This window comes from Panthera tigris, chromosome E1 (genome assembly GCF_018350195.1).
Source record: "Panthera tigris isolate Pti1 chromosome E1, P.tigris_Pti1_mat1.1, whole genome shotgun sequence".
NCBI lineage: Eukaryota > Metazoa > Chordata > Mammalia > Carnivora > Felidae > Panthera > Panthera tigris.
In genome coordinates this window covers 23,112,647-23,126,110 of record NC_056673.1, presented here as the reverse complement: position 1 = coordinate 23,126,110, position 13,464 = coordinate 23,112,647, and positions in this window count along the sequence as shown.

Sequence of the window (13,464 nt, the reverse complement as noted above, 5' to 3'; positions counted from 1 at the left end):
CCAAAGCCTCACAAGCCTGAGGAGTTACTTCCACTGGCATCCCCATGTCACAAATGAAGAAACTGAGACTCAAAGAAAGTCCATGCCTTGTAAACAATCCACCCACACCCCTCAGATGCACTCCTGTGGAATCTCCAATGGTGGGGTCCAGAAAAGCTCCCAGATGCCTGTAATTCTTTGTGAAAAACAAAACAATGTCCCTATAAAAAGCTGATTTCCACTGCTCTAGTGACAATCACAAATTTGGGAATTTGGCAAGTCCTCCTGACAGGCTACCACTTGAAAAGGCTAGATGTCTGCAGCAGCTGTCAGACATACATTAAAAAGGAAAGGAGAAGACTGCTAGACATTGGGAATTCTCAGACATCCTCAGTCCGCAAAACCCATCTTTTATACCTATAGCCATCAAAGATCTCTTCCTTAATTATTTTCGTTTGTTTGTTTTTCTTTTTTCAGGATGGCATGTGAGACCTTGGGGTGCAGCAGCTTCTCTGTCTGGACTCTTAAATTGACTGGAATCCTTTTTTTCCTGGAATTCCATATCCCAAAGAGTCATTTCTCAGCCCTGCCAAATCCTTCAAACACATAACTGCACGCTCAACCCATCTTCCTCAAGCTGTATCTTTGTCCTATTGCATGACAAGCTAAGGGTAAACACCAGCACACCTTGTTACAGAGCATGAGACTTGGCTAGTTAGAGACGATGATATTTAAAGTCAGATGGCATAGATCTAGCCAAGTAAGTCTCCTTAACACAGGGGGGTCTGGGTCGCCTGGGTGGCCCAGTCAGTTGAGTGTCCTACTCTTGATCTCAGCTCAGATCATGATATCACGGTTCATGGGCTTGAGCCCCATACATGGCTCTGTGCTGACAGAGCAGAGCCTTCTTGGGATTCTGTCTCTCCTTCTCCCTGCCCCTCCTCAGCGCGTGTGTGTGTTCTTTCTCTCTCTTTCAAAATAAACATAAAAAAATTTTTTAAAAGACACAGTGGGGGGGGGACTGTTCACCTTTCCACATTACTTTCAGTGTAGAACACAGAATATTTTGAGGAATTTACAAGGTGTCTTCCCTCCCTTCCCCACTTCCTTACACTCTCTACCATTCTTCTGTGTGGCAAGCAGTCAATTAACCTAGATTCACCTCCCTCATGGGAGGGTGAATACGGCTCAGAGAAACAAGCTTATTGAGTTCCTCAGTGGGTTTTTCTTAACTCTAATTGACATAGGAGTTTTGAAAGCACAGGATTTCCATTTCAAGATCTGGGCTTTCTGAGACAAAAGGATTTCAGCTGGGGTGGGGGGAGGTGTTTGTAAGGCCAAGCCCCAAAGGAAACTGGGGATAGGGTTAACATCATAAATGATAGATGTATTTTTAAAACCCATTATTTAAGAGCTAGTTGCCCACATACTGGGAGAAAAAACAAAAATGGACACTACTAGCAGAATAAAGTGAACAATGTGAGCCTAAAAGTCAGCCATCTGACGCCTGGGTGGCTCAGTAGTTAAGTATCTGGCTTTGGCTCAGGTCACGATCTTACAGTTCATGAGTTTGAGTCCTGCATTGGGTGAGCTTGAGCCCTGCTTTTGTGGAGCTCTGCTTCTCTCTCTCCCTCTCTCCCTCCCCCCCCCCCGTTTCACTCTCTCTCTCTTTCTCTCTCACTTGTGCCCTCTGTCTATATCTCTCTCTCTCAAAAACAAGTTAGCCATTTGAGAATAATCCTAATAAGGCCCCAGCCCTGCCCAAGAAGAGGCTGGACTGTAGGAATAGGGGAACAGGAGGGAGGCACAGTCCAAGAAGTCTGCCAGCCTTTCCAAGAAGTCCCAAGCTCGGTGGGTTCAGAGGAGCTCGTGGTAAGACAAAAAAGACAGAGTCATGGACTTGACCCCAGAGGTCCCAGCCGGATAAATTACACAGGACAAGGAGCTGATGCCCAGGGTCCAGAAGGCCGAGATGCACTTCTGTAGATGCTAGCAGAGGCCAAGGGACAAACAAGGAGCAAGATGCCCATGCCACCTTGTGTGACTAGCCTAATCACACACTAGCCTTCCTGAATGAGGATGGACCCTGGGAAGAATGGGAGATGAGAATGGGAAGAAGTATGGCTCATGAAAGATCCTCAATAGGAGTAAAAAATCAGGTAGTAATTATGATTACCTTGCCACCAGATTAAATTTTCTACCCACCAAACGAAAAGGGCACTGGGGGGTTGGGTTCAATTCTGGGGAAAATACAGTTATGTTTTTGCACCTCAAAGTCAGTGACTTTGCAATTTACAAGCATCACAGGCACCAGGCAGGCTTATGAAATTTACCAAGGATGTTTTTAGCAGCACTTTGTATAGAGAATTGAGTAAATGGGGGAGAAGGTAGCATTTTTAAAGCTCAAGGAAGTGTTTTATGTTGAAATTAAATTTGTACAGCTGGCAAGAACTTTATAAATCCAGATGGGTAGAAGGAGATGTTTAAAGCACCTTCAGGACAAAGGCTAGAAAGCTAAGCCCTGGATGGTTCAGGCATTCTTTATTACTATTTTTTTTGTTTTGTCTCCTGACACTTTTAAAAGGTTGTTGAATCTGTTTATGAATTCATAAAAGAGTGGTAGCAGTCATTGATGGCTTCTAGGGGAGGGCATTGTGTATTTGGGTGATAGGGCTAGGAAGGAGATTTTTGTTGTTGTTGGATATCCTTCTGGATTTTATACAATATCTGTTGTTACATAGTCAAAAAATATTAAAATTAACGTAATTGAGGGGCACCTTGGTGGCTCAGTTGGTTAAGCAACTGACTCTTGGTTTCAGCTCAGGTCATGAGCTCATGGTTCACATGATAAAGCCCCACATCGGCCTCTGTGCTGACAGTGCAGAGCCTGCTTGGGATTCTCTCTCTCCCTCCCTGCTCTTTCCCTGCTCATTCACTCTCTCTCTCTCTCTCTGTCTCTCAAAATAAATAAATAAACATTTTTTTGAAAATGTGATTGAGCTCATGATATCAACCTACTAAGTGGGGGCTCATCTGTCAAAAATTCCAACAACTGGTTGGGGGCTTGAATCCCCAGACTTCACGTTGAGTCATGGATACAGCAGTCTCCTCCATGGTCACGCTGGAAGATTCAAGGATTTGCTCTTCCAAAGACTAAAAGAGGAGAAGAAGGTAAGCTCTTCAATCTCCCAAATAGAGGAGATATGGAAAGGCAAGATGGAAGGAAGAGGTTTAATGATTCCAAGATAAGTAGGCATGTGCAGGAAGGTTATAGAAAAGAAAAGCTAACAGAAATCCAGTTGGCCTGCAGAGATTACAAATGAGAAGAATAAGATCAAACCAGTGCCCTCACACAGAGCCTCAGTCTTCTCATCTTTAACATGGGGATAATATCTATTTGAATTTTTGCAAGGATTAAAGAAGACTGTGTGAAACCCATGCAGTAGAGTGCCTGATAGGATGAGGAGCTTGGTAAGCACTGGTGCCCCTCACCTTCCAGCCTCTAGGAGGGAAGAGAGGACTCCCTGAGATGAATCAAGAGTCACTGTAAATAACTAAGATCTCCTTGAGGAGCCAAGGGGCACACGTGCTGAGATTCTGAGGAAGCTAATCGAACCCAGAGAAAAGATTTCCTTGCAATTGTGCCATTCTTCCCATTAGAAGTGTTTTGATAGAAGAGGGGAGTCCCCAGACAATCCTGTTGGGATCATGCCTATCTTTCCCTGAAAAAAAAAAAAAGTGAGCTTCTCTTTTATTCTGAATGTATCTATTTCACACAATTATCATATATCTAAAAGTGAAACTATTTAAAATGTAGAAAAATGCATTCACAAATTTGTCTCTCAATCCCTACATCTTTTTCCATTTTCCTGTCTGCCTAGACTTAGTGTGAGCCCAAGAGGAGAGGCGTTTAGAAGGGAGAATAGGTGGAAGCAAGTAGAAAAGAGAGAGAAGATCAGACCTTCTGGTCTGTGAAGGGTGTGTATGGAAAGCAGCCCCAAACCACCATGTAGTCACTGGTCTCAGCCATCAGGAAGAACTGTGGTTTCTTCCACTATTTGTGGCTCACCTTGTATCCTCATCTTGGCTTCTACTGGGTCAGCTCCTGCCCTCCTAGGAGGAAAATGTCTACATCATGGGAGCCTTATAGAAGACTGTGGGTTGGAATAAGATGGGGAGAGAACAGAAAATTTGCATGAGCCAGAACATGAAGAAACAGACTTGCCACTCCTCAATCTGGAGAGGGAAATGGGGGACACAGACACTACAAGACAGTAGAAAAACACAGGGCTGTGTTTTTTTCAGAGGTTTCTCCGCCAACAGTAGCTCTCATCTCCTGTCCTGTTTCATCTGTTCTGGTCCTGGCCACCACCCAGAAACATGGAGAAACAAGTGGAAACTCAGGCAAGCAGATACCAACTCCCTGGCCTCAGGCTAAGAAAAGGAAGTTTTCTGAAAAAAGGAGAAAGGAAAAAACAAGTCTCTTATTGTGCAACAGGTGAAGTCCCACATTGCCCCACTGAGAGGATTCTGTGCTGTGTTTGTAATTCCTGGGTGAAGCATTTTTTCAGGGTATCCAGGTCTCCTGCAGCCTTCCCTGGTGCTGGGGCTTCTGTGGAGCTGAGTTCCTCCCTTCCAATTTGCTCAGGGGCAGGGAGGTGTTGGGGAAAAGGCTCCATTGTGAGGAAGGAGACCCAGATTGTGGCCCTAACCCTACCCTCTCTAATGGTGAGACCAGAGTTAAGTTGTGGCTCTACCGTGGGCTTCCTTTGACAAATGAGAGGATGGACTCCTCCAGATAGGAATCCAAGACCACCCCTCCCCACTCAGAGAGCCGTGGTGTCACAAGAAGAGTCAAGTTTCCTCTTAACCTGGCTGGTGGGTTTATACCCTTGGTGAAGCCTCAACCTTCATACTTAGCTGTGGGATCAGACGCTCCTCTTGAGATGCCTCGCCTCATTATAGCCCATCACCTTGGAATATGTCCACTTCACCCTGTGTTTCTCCTGCAAGGAAATTTGTCTCACCTTTCAGAATGTTCTGTTCCCTTCCACAGTCAGCTGGAGGGGCGGTCACTGTTGGTGACTCTTCAGTTGGTGATTGTATTAGTTTTCTATTGCTGCTATAACACGTTAATGGAAACTTGGTGCCCTAAAACAATACACATTTATTCTCTTAAAGTTCTGGAGTTCAGGGGTGCCTGGGTGGCTCAGTTGGTTAAGTGTCTGACTCTTGGTTTCAGCTCAGGTCATGATCTCCTGATTTGTGAGTTCAAGCCTAGAACTGCCAATGCAGAGCCTGCTTGGGATTCTCTCTCTCTCCCTCTCTCTCTGCCTCTCCCCTGGTTGCACACCCATGTGTTCTCTCTCTCTCTCTCTCTCTCTCTCTCTCTCTTTATCTCTTTCAAAATAAAGAAATAAACTTTGAAAAAAAGTTCTGGAGTTCAGAAATCCAAATCTGTTTCATTGAGCTGAAATCAAGGTTGCAAACAGGGCTTCCCTTGGTCTTGGGGTTCTAGGGGAAAAACCATTTCCTTGTTTTTTCTAGGTTCTAGAACTGCACTCTTATGTTCCTTGGCTTGTGGGCTCTTCCTCCTTCTTCAAAGCCAGCAGCATAGCACTGGTCATCACATTGCCTTCATCTCTTTAGTCAAATCTCCCTCTGCCCTCTCTTACAAAGATACTTATGACTACATTTAGGGTCTAGCCAGATAATCCAGGTAAATATCTCCACCTCAGCATCCTTTACTTGATCACATCTGCAAAGTCTTTTTCTCTGTATAAGACAATCTTCACGGGTTTTGGGGATTATGATGTGGATACCTTGGGGACCATTATTCAGCCTACCATGGCGATCTGTACCTTGTCTCAGGCCTGGGGATTATCCATTTTCTCTCCCAAGCCCTTACCTCAGAATAGAGTTGTGTATCTTTCACCAAAGACCACATCCTACCTTCTGGCCTACTTCCAACTCCCTCTCCCTTTACTAATTTAGGCACTATGCCTTTAGGACAGTGTCGTCCAATGGAAATTTCTATCATGATGGAAATGCTTTATATTTACACTGTCCAACATGGCAGCCACGAAACACACATAGCTAGTGAGCACTTGAAATATGATTAGTGCAACTGAGGAAATGAATTTTAAATTGTATTTAATTTTAGGGGCACCTGAGTGGCTCAGTCAGTTGAGAGTCAGACTCTTGATTTCAACTCAGGTCATGATCCCAGGGTTGTGGGATCAAGTCCCACATTGGGCCCCACACTGAGCATGCAGCCTGCTTAAGATTCTCTCTCTTTCTCTGTCTCTCTCCTCTGCCCCTCTCTCCTGCTCATGTGCTTTCTCTCTAAAATAAAAAAAAAATCATATTTAATTTTAATTAAATTTAATTGAAATGTAAATAACCACTTGGGGTTATTATATTGGACAGCTCAGATATAGCAGATGAAAAGCAGAAGCCAAGACCAGTCAGGCTCTGGGATGATGGGGATGGCTAACTGCAGGGCAAGGAAGGGAGCTGTCTGTTGGCCTGAGAGAGACATATCGTCCAAGTTCTGCTTTCGCATTGGACATAGAACATTCAACTGATTTTCAAGGTAGCCACCTCTTCATTCTACTTACAGAATGGGTCATACTTTTGGGGACCACAAAGACATGTCACAAGAAGCAGGGTAGGTAAAGGGACTAACCTTGGATTTGGCATTGACTGGAGTCCTGCTCTGTCATACATTTGCTGGGTGGTCTTCAGCAAGTCACTTCTCAGTCCCTCGCTCTCAGTTCCCATAAAATTAGTTGGACCAGATAGTCTGAGAGGCTCCCCCAAAAGTTAATAGACTAAAATCAAGGTTTTAGATAATAGACTAAGATAAAGGTTTGTGCATGTAATTCTATTTCAGGGTCATGTTTTCTCTGATCCATGTAAGAGGAAGTTCTGATTGAAGAATTCAGGAGACAGTATGTGACTCTAGGTTATTACCACAACCCTCCAGAATGATTCTTCTGTCCACACAATAACACTTCACTTTGCTTTGGGCTTTAGAGAACTGAGTGACTAACCTAATCCACATGATGACCCTAGGAGGATAGACAGTATGCCCATCTTAAGTGAAAACACCGAGAGTCAGAGGAGGAAAGAATCTCTCATATGTCAGGCCCCATGATGGGTAATTTACACGTCACCTCACAACAGCCTTTGAAGCTTACACTTTAAGGGTGTGAAAATTGAGGTCCAATAAGTAAGATGACTTTCCTAATATTATGTATATAAGTTACACAGGCCCACTTTTCTGACTCTGAACTGCTTCCTCCCTCTATATTGTGCTGCTATTTACAACTTCCCTACAAAATTCTGGAATGATAACCTGTAGCATCACAGCTATCTTTTCTGATCATCCTTTTATCATGCTCCCCAAGCAGACCTATGAGCCTCAGCAAGTCATGTCACCCTGGTGCCTCCATTTCCTCATCTATAAAATTGGAGATAACCAGTCCCTACTTGATAAGAGTGTTAAATCCCATTGAAAGCTAGGGGTCAAGATAGCACAACAGCATGGAAGTTTTTTGCTTCTCTCATGCCTGAAATGCAGCTAGATCAACACCAAACCATCTTGCACATCTAGAAAATTATCTGAGGATTCACACAACAATCTGCATGACCTGAACCATAGAATTCAACAGGTACACAATACAAAGAGGTGAAGTGGGGGAGAGAGAGGCTATGGAAGGTAGGGAGCTATTTTTGCTTGCGGAAAGAATATGTAGACAGGGGGGAGAGTACAGGAAAAGCACTCCCCCAAAAAACAGCTGGAGAGAAAGAGAAAGAGTGGAAACACCCATAAGGGACTTAACAAGAAAGGAAGAAAGGGAAAAGAGAAAGGAGAGGGTGTAAATACCATTAAGACTCTGTAAACAAGGGAGCGCAGAGTCTGAAACTCTGCAGCTTGATACCTGGTGGAGCTTGGGTGGGAAGGGTGAATCCCCAGGAGCAGATAGCAAGGTTCAAGGGGTCCTCAGGCCACATGGGGAGAGGCAGTTCCCCTGCTGAGAGGACATTTGGTAGAGGCTGTATGGCCCCCTCCCACAGGCAAAGGTCCCAGTGGACCCTAGAGAACAGCCACGTTTGCTGGTGTTGGAACAAGGATGTTAAGAGTGGTGAAGCCTGGCACCAGATGTGTGTTGTGATTTGCATAATCCCTGAAACGCTGCTGCTACACGATTGCATGAACTTTTTCTGGGGCGGGCTGGCACCTGGCCACAGTCTCTGGGCATCTGCAGCAGCACGGTCACATGAACGTTCTTGGGGGTGGGCCAGCACCCAGCCATTGCTTAGGCCTTCCCCCAGAGGGTCTGAGTGGGTCAAAGCTGCAGGGCCCTCAGAAGTGAGGGGTTTGGAAACATAGTCCCATTTGAGATAAAACTCAGGAGGGAGGTGCCTCCTGGCAGGCTGATGGCTTGGTCACAGACAATGTAGAAGTGGGGAGTGGATGGAAGTCAGAGATAAAGGAGGGGTGCTTGATTGCTGGTGGGCAAGAGCACAGAGTATGGTCCTAGAGACTGGGTAGCTGGGTGACTCCATTTTCACCTCTCCCATGCATGAGATACACACGTACACACACCAAAACGATCCACCCCAGTAAGCTGAGCAGCGCCATTTAGTGGAGAATGGAGTCGCCATTCCAAGCCCCATCAGCTATGCTCTAAGGAACACCACAGTCTCTCCATCTGCTTACTTTACAGACTATAAAGTGCCCCATAATTTGACTTCTAGGGTAAACTGGGTATAATTTCAATCATATTTCATTCTGTTCACTGGTCCATCTATTCAATTATTTTTTCTATTCTTATTCTTAAATACAGAAAGAGAAATTTTTATTTTTATTTTCTGTTTTTATTAAAAAGATTTTTCTTCAATTTTTTCTACTATACTTTTTACTTTTTTGTAAATTTTTAATTCATTTTACTTTCATCATTTCATTCTATTTCATTGTATTCATTTTTTTTCAAACGTTTTCCCTTTTTATTCTTTTTTTTTTTCCTTCTCTTTTCTTTCTATTTTCTCTCTATTTCATAAAGCTTCTTTCAACAACCGGACCAAAACATATCTAGGATCTAGCATCCTTTATCTCATTTTTTTGTGTTGTTTTTAATTTGTTAATTTTTATTTTTTATCTTATTAATTCTTCTTCTTCCTCCAAAATGATGAAATGAAGGAATTCATCTCAAAAGAAAGAAAAGAAACAAATGACAGCCAGGGACTTAATCCACACATATACAAGCAAGATGTCTGAACCAGAATTTAGAATCATGATAATAAGAATACTACCTGGGGTTGAAAAAAGCAGAGTTCCCTTCTGCAGAGACAAAAGAAGTAATATCTAGTCAGGACGAAATTTAAAATACTATAACTGAGATGCAATCTTGAATGCCTACCACAGTGGCAAGGATGGATGAAGTAACGCAGCGAATCAGCGATATAGAGAACAAACTTATGGAGAATAATGAAGTAGAAAAAGAGAGGGAGACTAAGGCAAAAGAGCACGATATAAGAGAGAAAATTCAACAACTCATTAAAAAGGAATAACATCTGAATCATGGGGGTCCCAGGAGATGAAGAGAGAGAAAAAGAGGTAGAAGGTTTATGTGAGCAAATCACGGCAGAAAACTTTCCTAACCTGGGGAAAGACACAGACATCAAAATCCAGGAAGCACAGAGAACTTCCATTAGATTTGACAAAAACTTACCATTAACAAGGCATATTATAGGCAGATTCACAAAATACACAGACAAGGGAAGAAGTATCAAGAGTATCAAGGGAAAAAAGTCCTTAACCTACAAAGGAAGATGGATCAGTTTCACAGCAGACCTATCCACAGAAACTTGTCAGGCCAGGAAGGAGTGGCAGGATATATTCAGTGTGCTGAATTGGAAAAATATGCAGCCAAGAATTCTTTATCCAGCAAGGTTGTCATTCAAATAGAAGGAGTGATAAAAATTTTCCCAGACAAACAAAAACTAAAGGTTTTTGTGACCACTAAACCAGCCCTGTAAGAAATTTTAAGGGGGGCTCTCTGAGGGGAGAAAAGGTGAAACAAAATAAAAAAGACCAAAAGCAACAAAAGCAAAAAAGACCAGAAAGGACGAGAGAACAACCACAAGAAACTCCAACTCTACAGGCAACACAATGGCAATAAATTAATCTTTCCGTACTTACTCTAAATTTCAATGGATTAAATGCTCCAATCAAAAGATATAGGGTAACAGAATGGAAAGAAAGCAAGATCCATCTATATGCTGGTTACAAAAGACCCATTTTATTTTATTTTTTTTATTTTTTTTAATATATGAAATTTATTGTCAAATTGGTTTCCATACAACACCCAGTGCTCATCCCAAAAGATGCCTTCTTCAATACCCATCACCTACCCTCCCCTCCCTCCCACCCCCCATCAACCCTCAGTTTGTTCTCAGTTTTTAACAGTCTCTTATGCTTTGGCTCTCTCCCACTCTAACCTCTTTTTTTTTTTCCTCCCCCTCCCCCATGGGTTTCTGTTAAGTTTCTCAGTATCCACATAAGAGTGAAACCATATGGTATCTTTCTCTGTATGGCTTATTTCACTTAGCATCACACTCTCCAGTTCCATCCACGTTGCTACAAAGGGCCATATTTCATTCTTTCTCCTTGCCACGTAGTACTCCATTGTGTATATAAACCACAATTTCTTTATCCATTCATCAGTTGATGGACAATTAGTCTCTTTCCATAATTTGGCTATTGTTGAGAGTGCTGCTATAACATTGGGGTACAAGTGCCCCTATGCATCAGTACTGTATCCCTTGGGTAAATCCTAGCAGTGCTACTGCTAGGTCATAGGGTAGGTCTATTTTTAATTTTTTGAGGAACCTCCACCCTGTTTTCCAGAGTGGCTGCACCAGTTTGCATTCCCACCAACAGTGCAAGAGGCTTCCCTTTTCTCCACATCCTCTCCAGCATCTATAGTCTCCTGATTTGTTCATTTTGGCCACTCTGACTGGCGTGAAGTGGTATCTGAGTGTGGTTTTGATTTGTATTTCCCTGATGAGGAGCGATGTTGAGCATCTTTTCATGTGCCTGTTGGCCATCTGGATGTCTTCTTTAGAGAAGTGTCTATTCATGTTTTCTCCCCATTTCTTCACTGGATTATTTGTTTTTCGGGTGTGGAGTTTGGTGAGCTCTTTATAGATTTTGGATACTAGCCCTTTATCCAATATGTCATTTGCAAATATCTTTTCCCATTCCGTTGGTTGCCTTTTAGTTTTGTTGATTGTTTCCTTTGCTGTGCAGAAGCTTTTTATCTTCATGAGGTCCCAATAGTTCATTTTTGCTTTTAATTCCCTTGCCTTTGGGGATGTGTCAAGTAAGAAAATGCTGCAGCTGAGGTCAGAGAGGTCTTTTCCTGCTTTCTCCTCTAGGGTTTTGATGGTTTCCTGTCTCACATTCAGGTCCTTTATCCATTTTGAGTTTGTTTTTGTGGATGGTGTAAGAAAGTGGTCTAGTTTCATTCTTTTGCATGTTGCTGTCCAGTTCTCCCAGCACCATTTGTTAAAGAGACTGTCTTTGTTCCATTGGATGTTCTTTCCTGCTTTGTCAAAGATTAGTTGGCCATACTTTTGTGGGACTAGTTCTGGGGTTTCTATTCTATTCCATTGGTCTATGTGTCTGTTTTTGTGCCAATACCATGCTGTCTTGATGATGACAGCTTTGTAGTGGAGGCTAAAGTCTGGGATTGTGATGCCTCCTGCTTTGGTCTTCTTCTTCAAAATTACTTTGGCTATTCGGGGCCTCTTGTGGTTCCGTATGAATTTTAGGATTGCTTGTTCTAGTTTGAAGAAGAATGCTGGTGCAATTTTGATTGGGATTGCGTTGAATGTGTAGATGGCTCTGGGTAGTATTGACATTTTGACAATATTTATTCTTCCAATCCATGAGCACAGAATGTTTTTCCATTTCTTTATATCTTCTTCAATTTCTTTCATAAGCTTTCTATAGTTTTCAGCATACAGATCTTTTACGTCTTTGGTTAGATTTATTCCTAGGTATTTTATGCTTCTTGGTGCAATTGTGAATGGGATCAGTTTCTTTATTTGTCTTTCTGTTGCTTCATTATTAGTGTATTAGAATACAACTGATTTCTGTACATTGATTTTGTATCCTGCGACTTTGCTGAATTCATGTATCAGTTCTAGCAGACTTTTGGTGGAGTCTATCGGATTTTCCATGTACAATATCATGTCATCTGCAAAAAGCGAAAGCTTGACTTCATCTTTGCCAATTTTGATGCCTTTGATCTCCTTTTGTTGTCTGATTGCTGATGCTAGCACTTCCAACACTATGTTAAACAACAGCAGTGAGAGTGGACATCCCTGTCGTATTCCTGATCTCAGGGGGAAAGCTCTCAGTTTTTCCCCATTGAGGATGATATTAGCTGTGGGCTTTTCACAAATGGCTTTTATGATGTTTAAGTATGTTCCTTCAATCCCGACTTTCTCGAGGGTTTTTATTAAGAAAGGATGCTGACTTTTGTCAAATGCTTTTTCTGCATCGATTGACAGGATCATATAGTTCTTATCTTTTATTAATGTGATGTATCACGTTGATTGATTTGCGAATGTTGAACCAGCCCTGCATCCCAGGAATGAATCCCACTTGATCATGGTGAATAATTCTTTTTATAAGCTGTTGAGTTCAATTTGCTAGTATCTTATTGAGAATTTTTGCATCCATATTCATCAGGGATATTGGCCTATAGTTCTCTTTTTTTACTGGGTCTCTGTCTGGTTTAGGAATCAAAGTAATACTAGCTTCATAGAATGAGTCTGGAAGTTTTCCTTCCCTTTCTATTTTTGGAATAGCTTGAGAAGGATAGGTATTATCTCTGCTTTAAATGTCTGGTAGAATTCCCCAGGGAAGCCATCTGGTCCTGGACTCTTATTTGTTGGGAGATTTTTGATAACCAATTCAATTTCTTCGCTGGTTATGGGTCTGTTCAAGCTTTCTATTTCCTCCAGTTTGAGTTTTGGAAGTGTGTGGGTGTTTAGGAATTTATCCATTTCTTCCAGGTTGTCCAGTTTGTTGGCATATATTTTTTCATAGTATTCCCTGATAATTGCTTGTATTTCTGAGGGATTGGTTGTAATAATTCCATTTTCTTTCATGATTTTATCTATTTGGGTCATCTCCCTTTTCTTTTTGAGAAGCCTGGCTAGAGGTTTATCAATTTTGTTTATTTTTTCAAAAAAACAACTCTTGGTTTCATTGATCTGCTCCGCAGTTTTTTTTTTAATTCTATATTGTTTATTTCTGCTCTGATTTTATTATTTCTCTTCTTCTGCTGGGTTTGGGGTGTCTTTGCTGTTCTGCTTCTATTTCCTTTAGGTGTGCTGTTAGATTTTGTATTTGGGATTTTTCTTGTTTCTTGAGATAGGCCTGGATTGCAATGTATTTTCCTC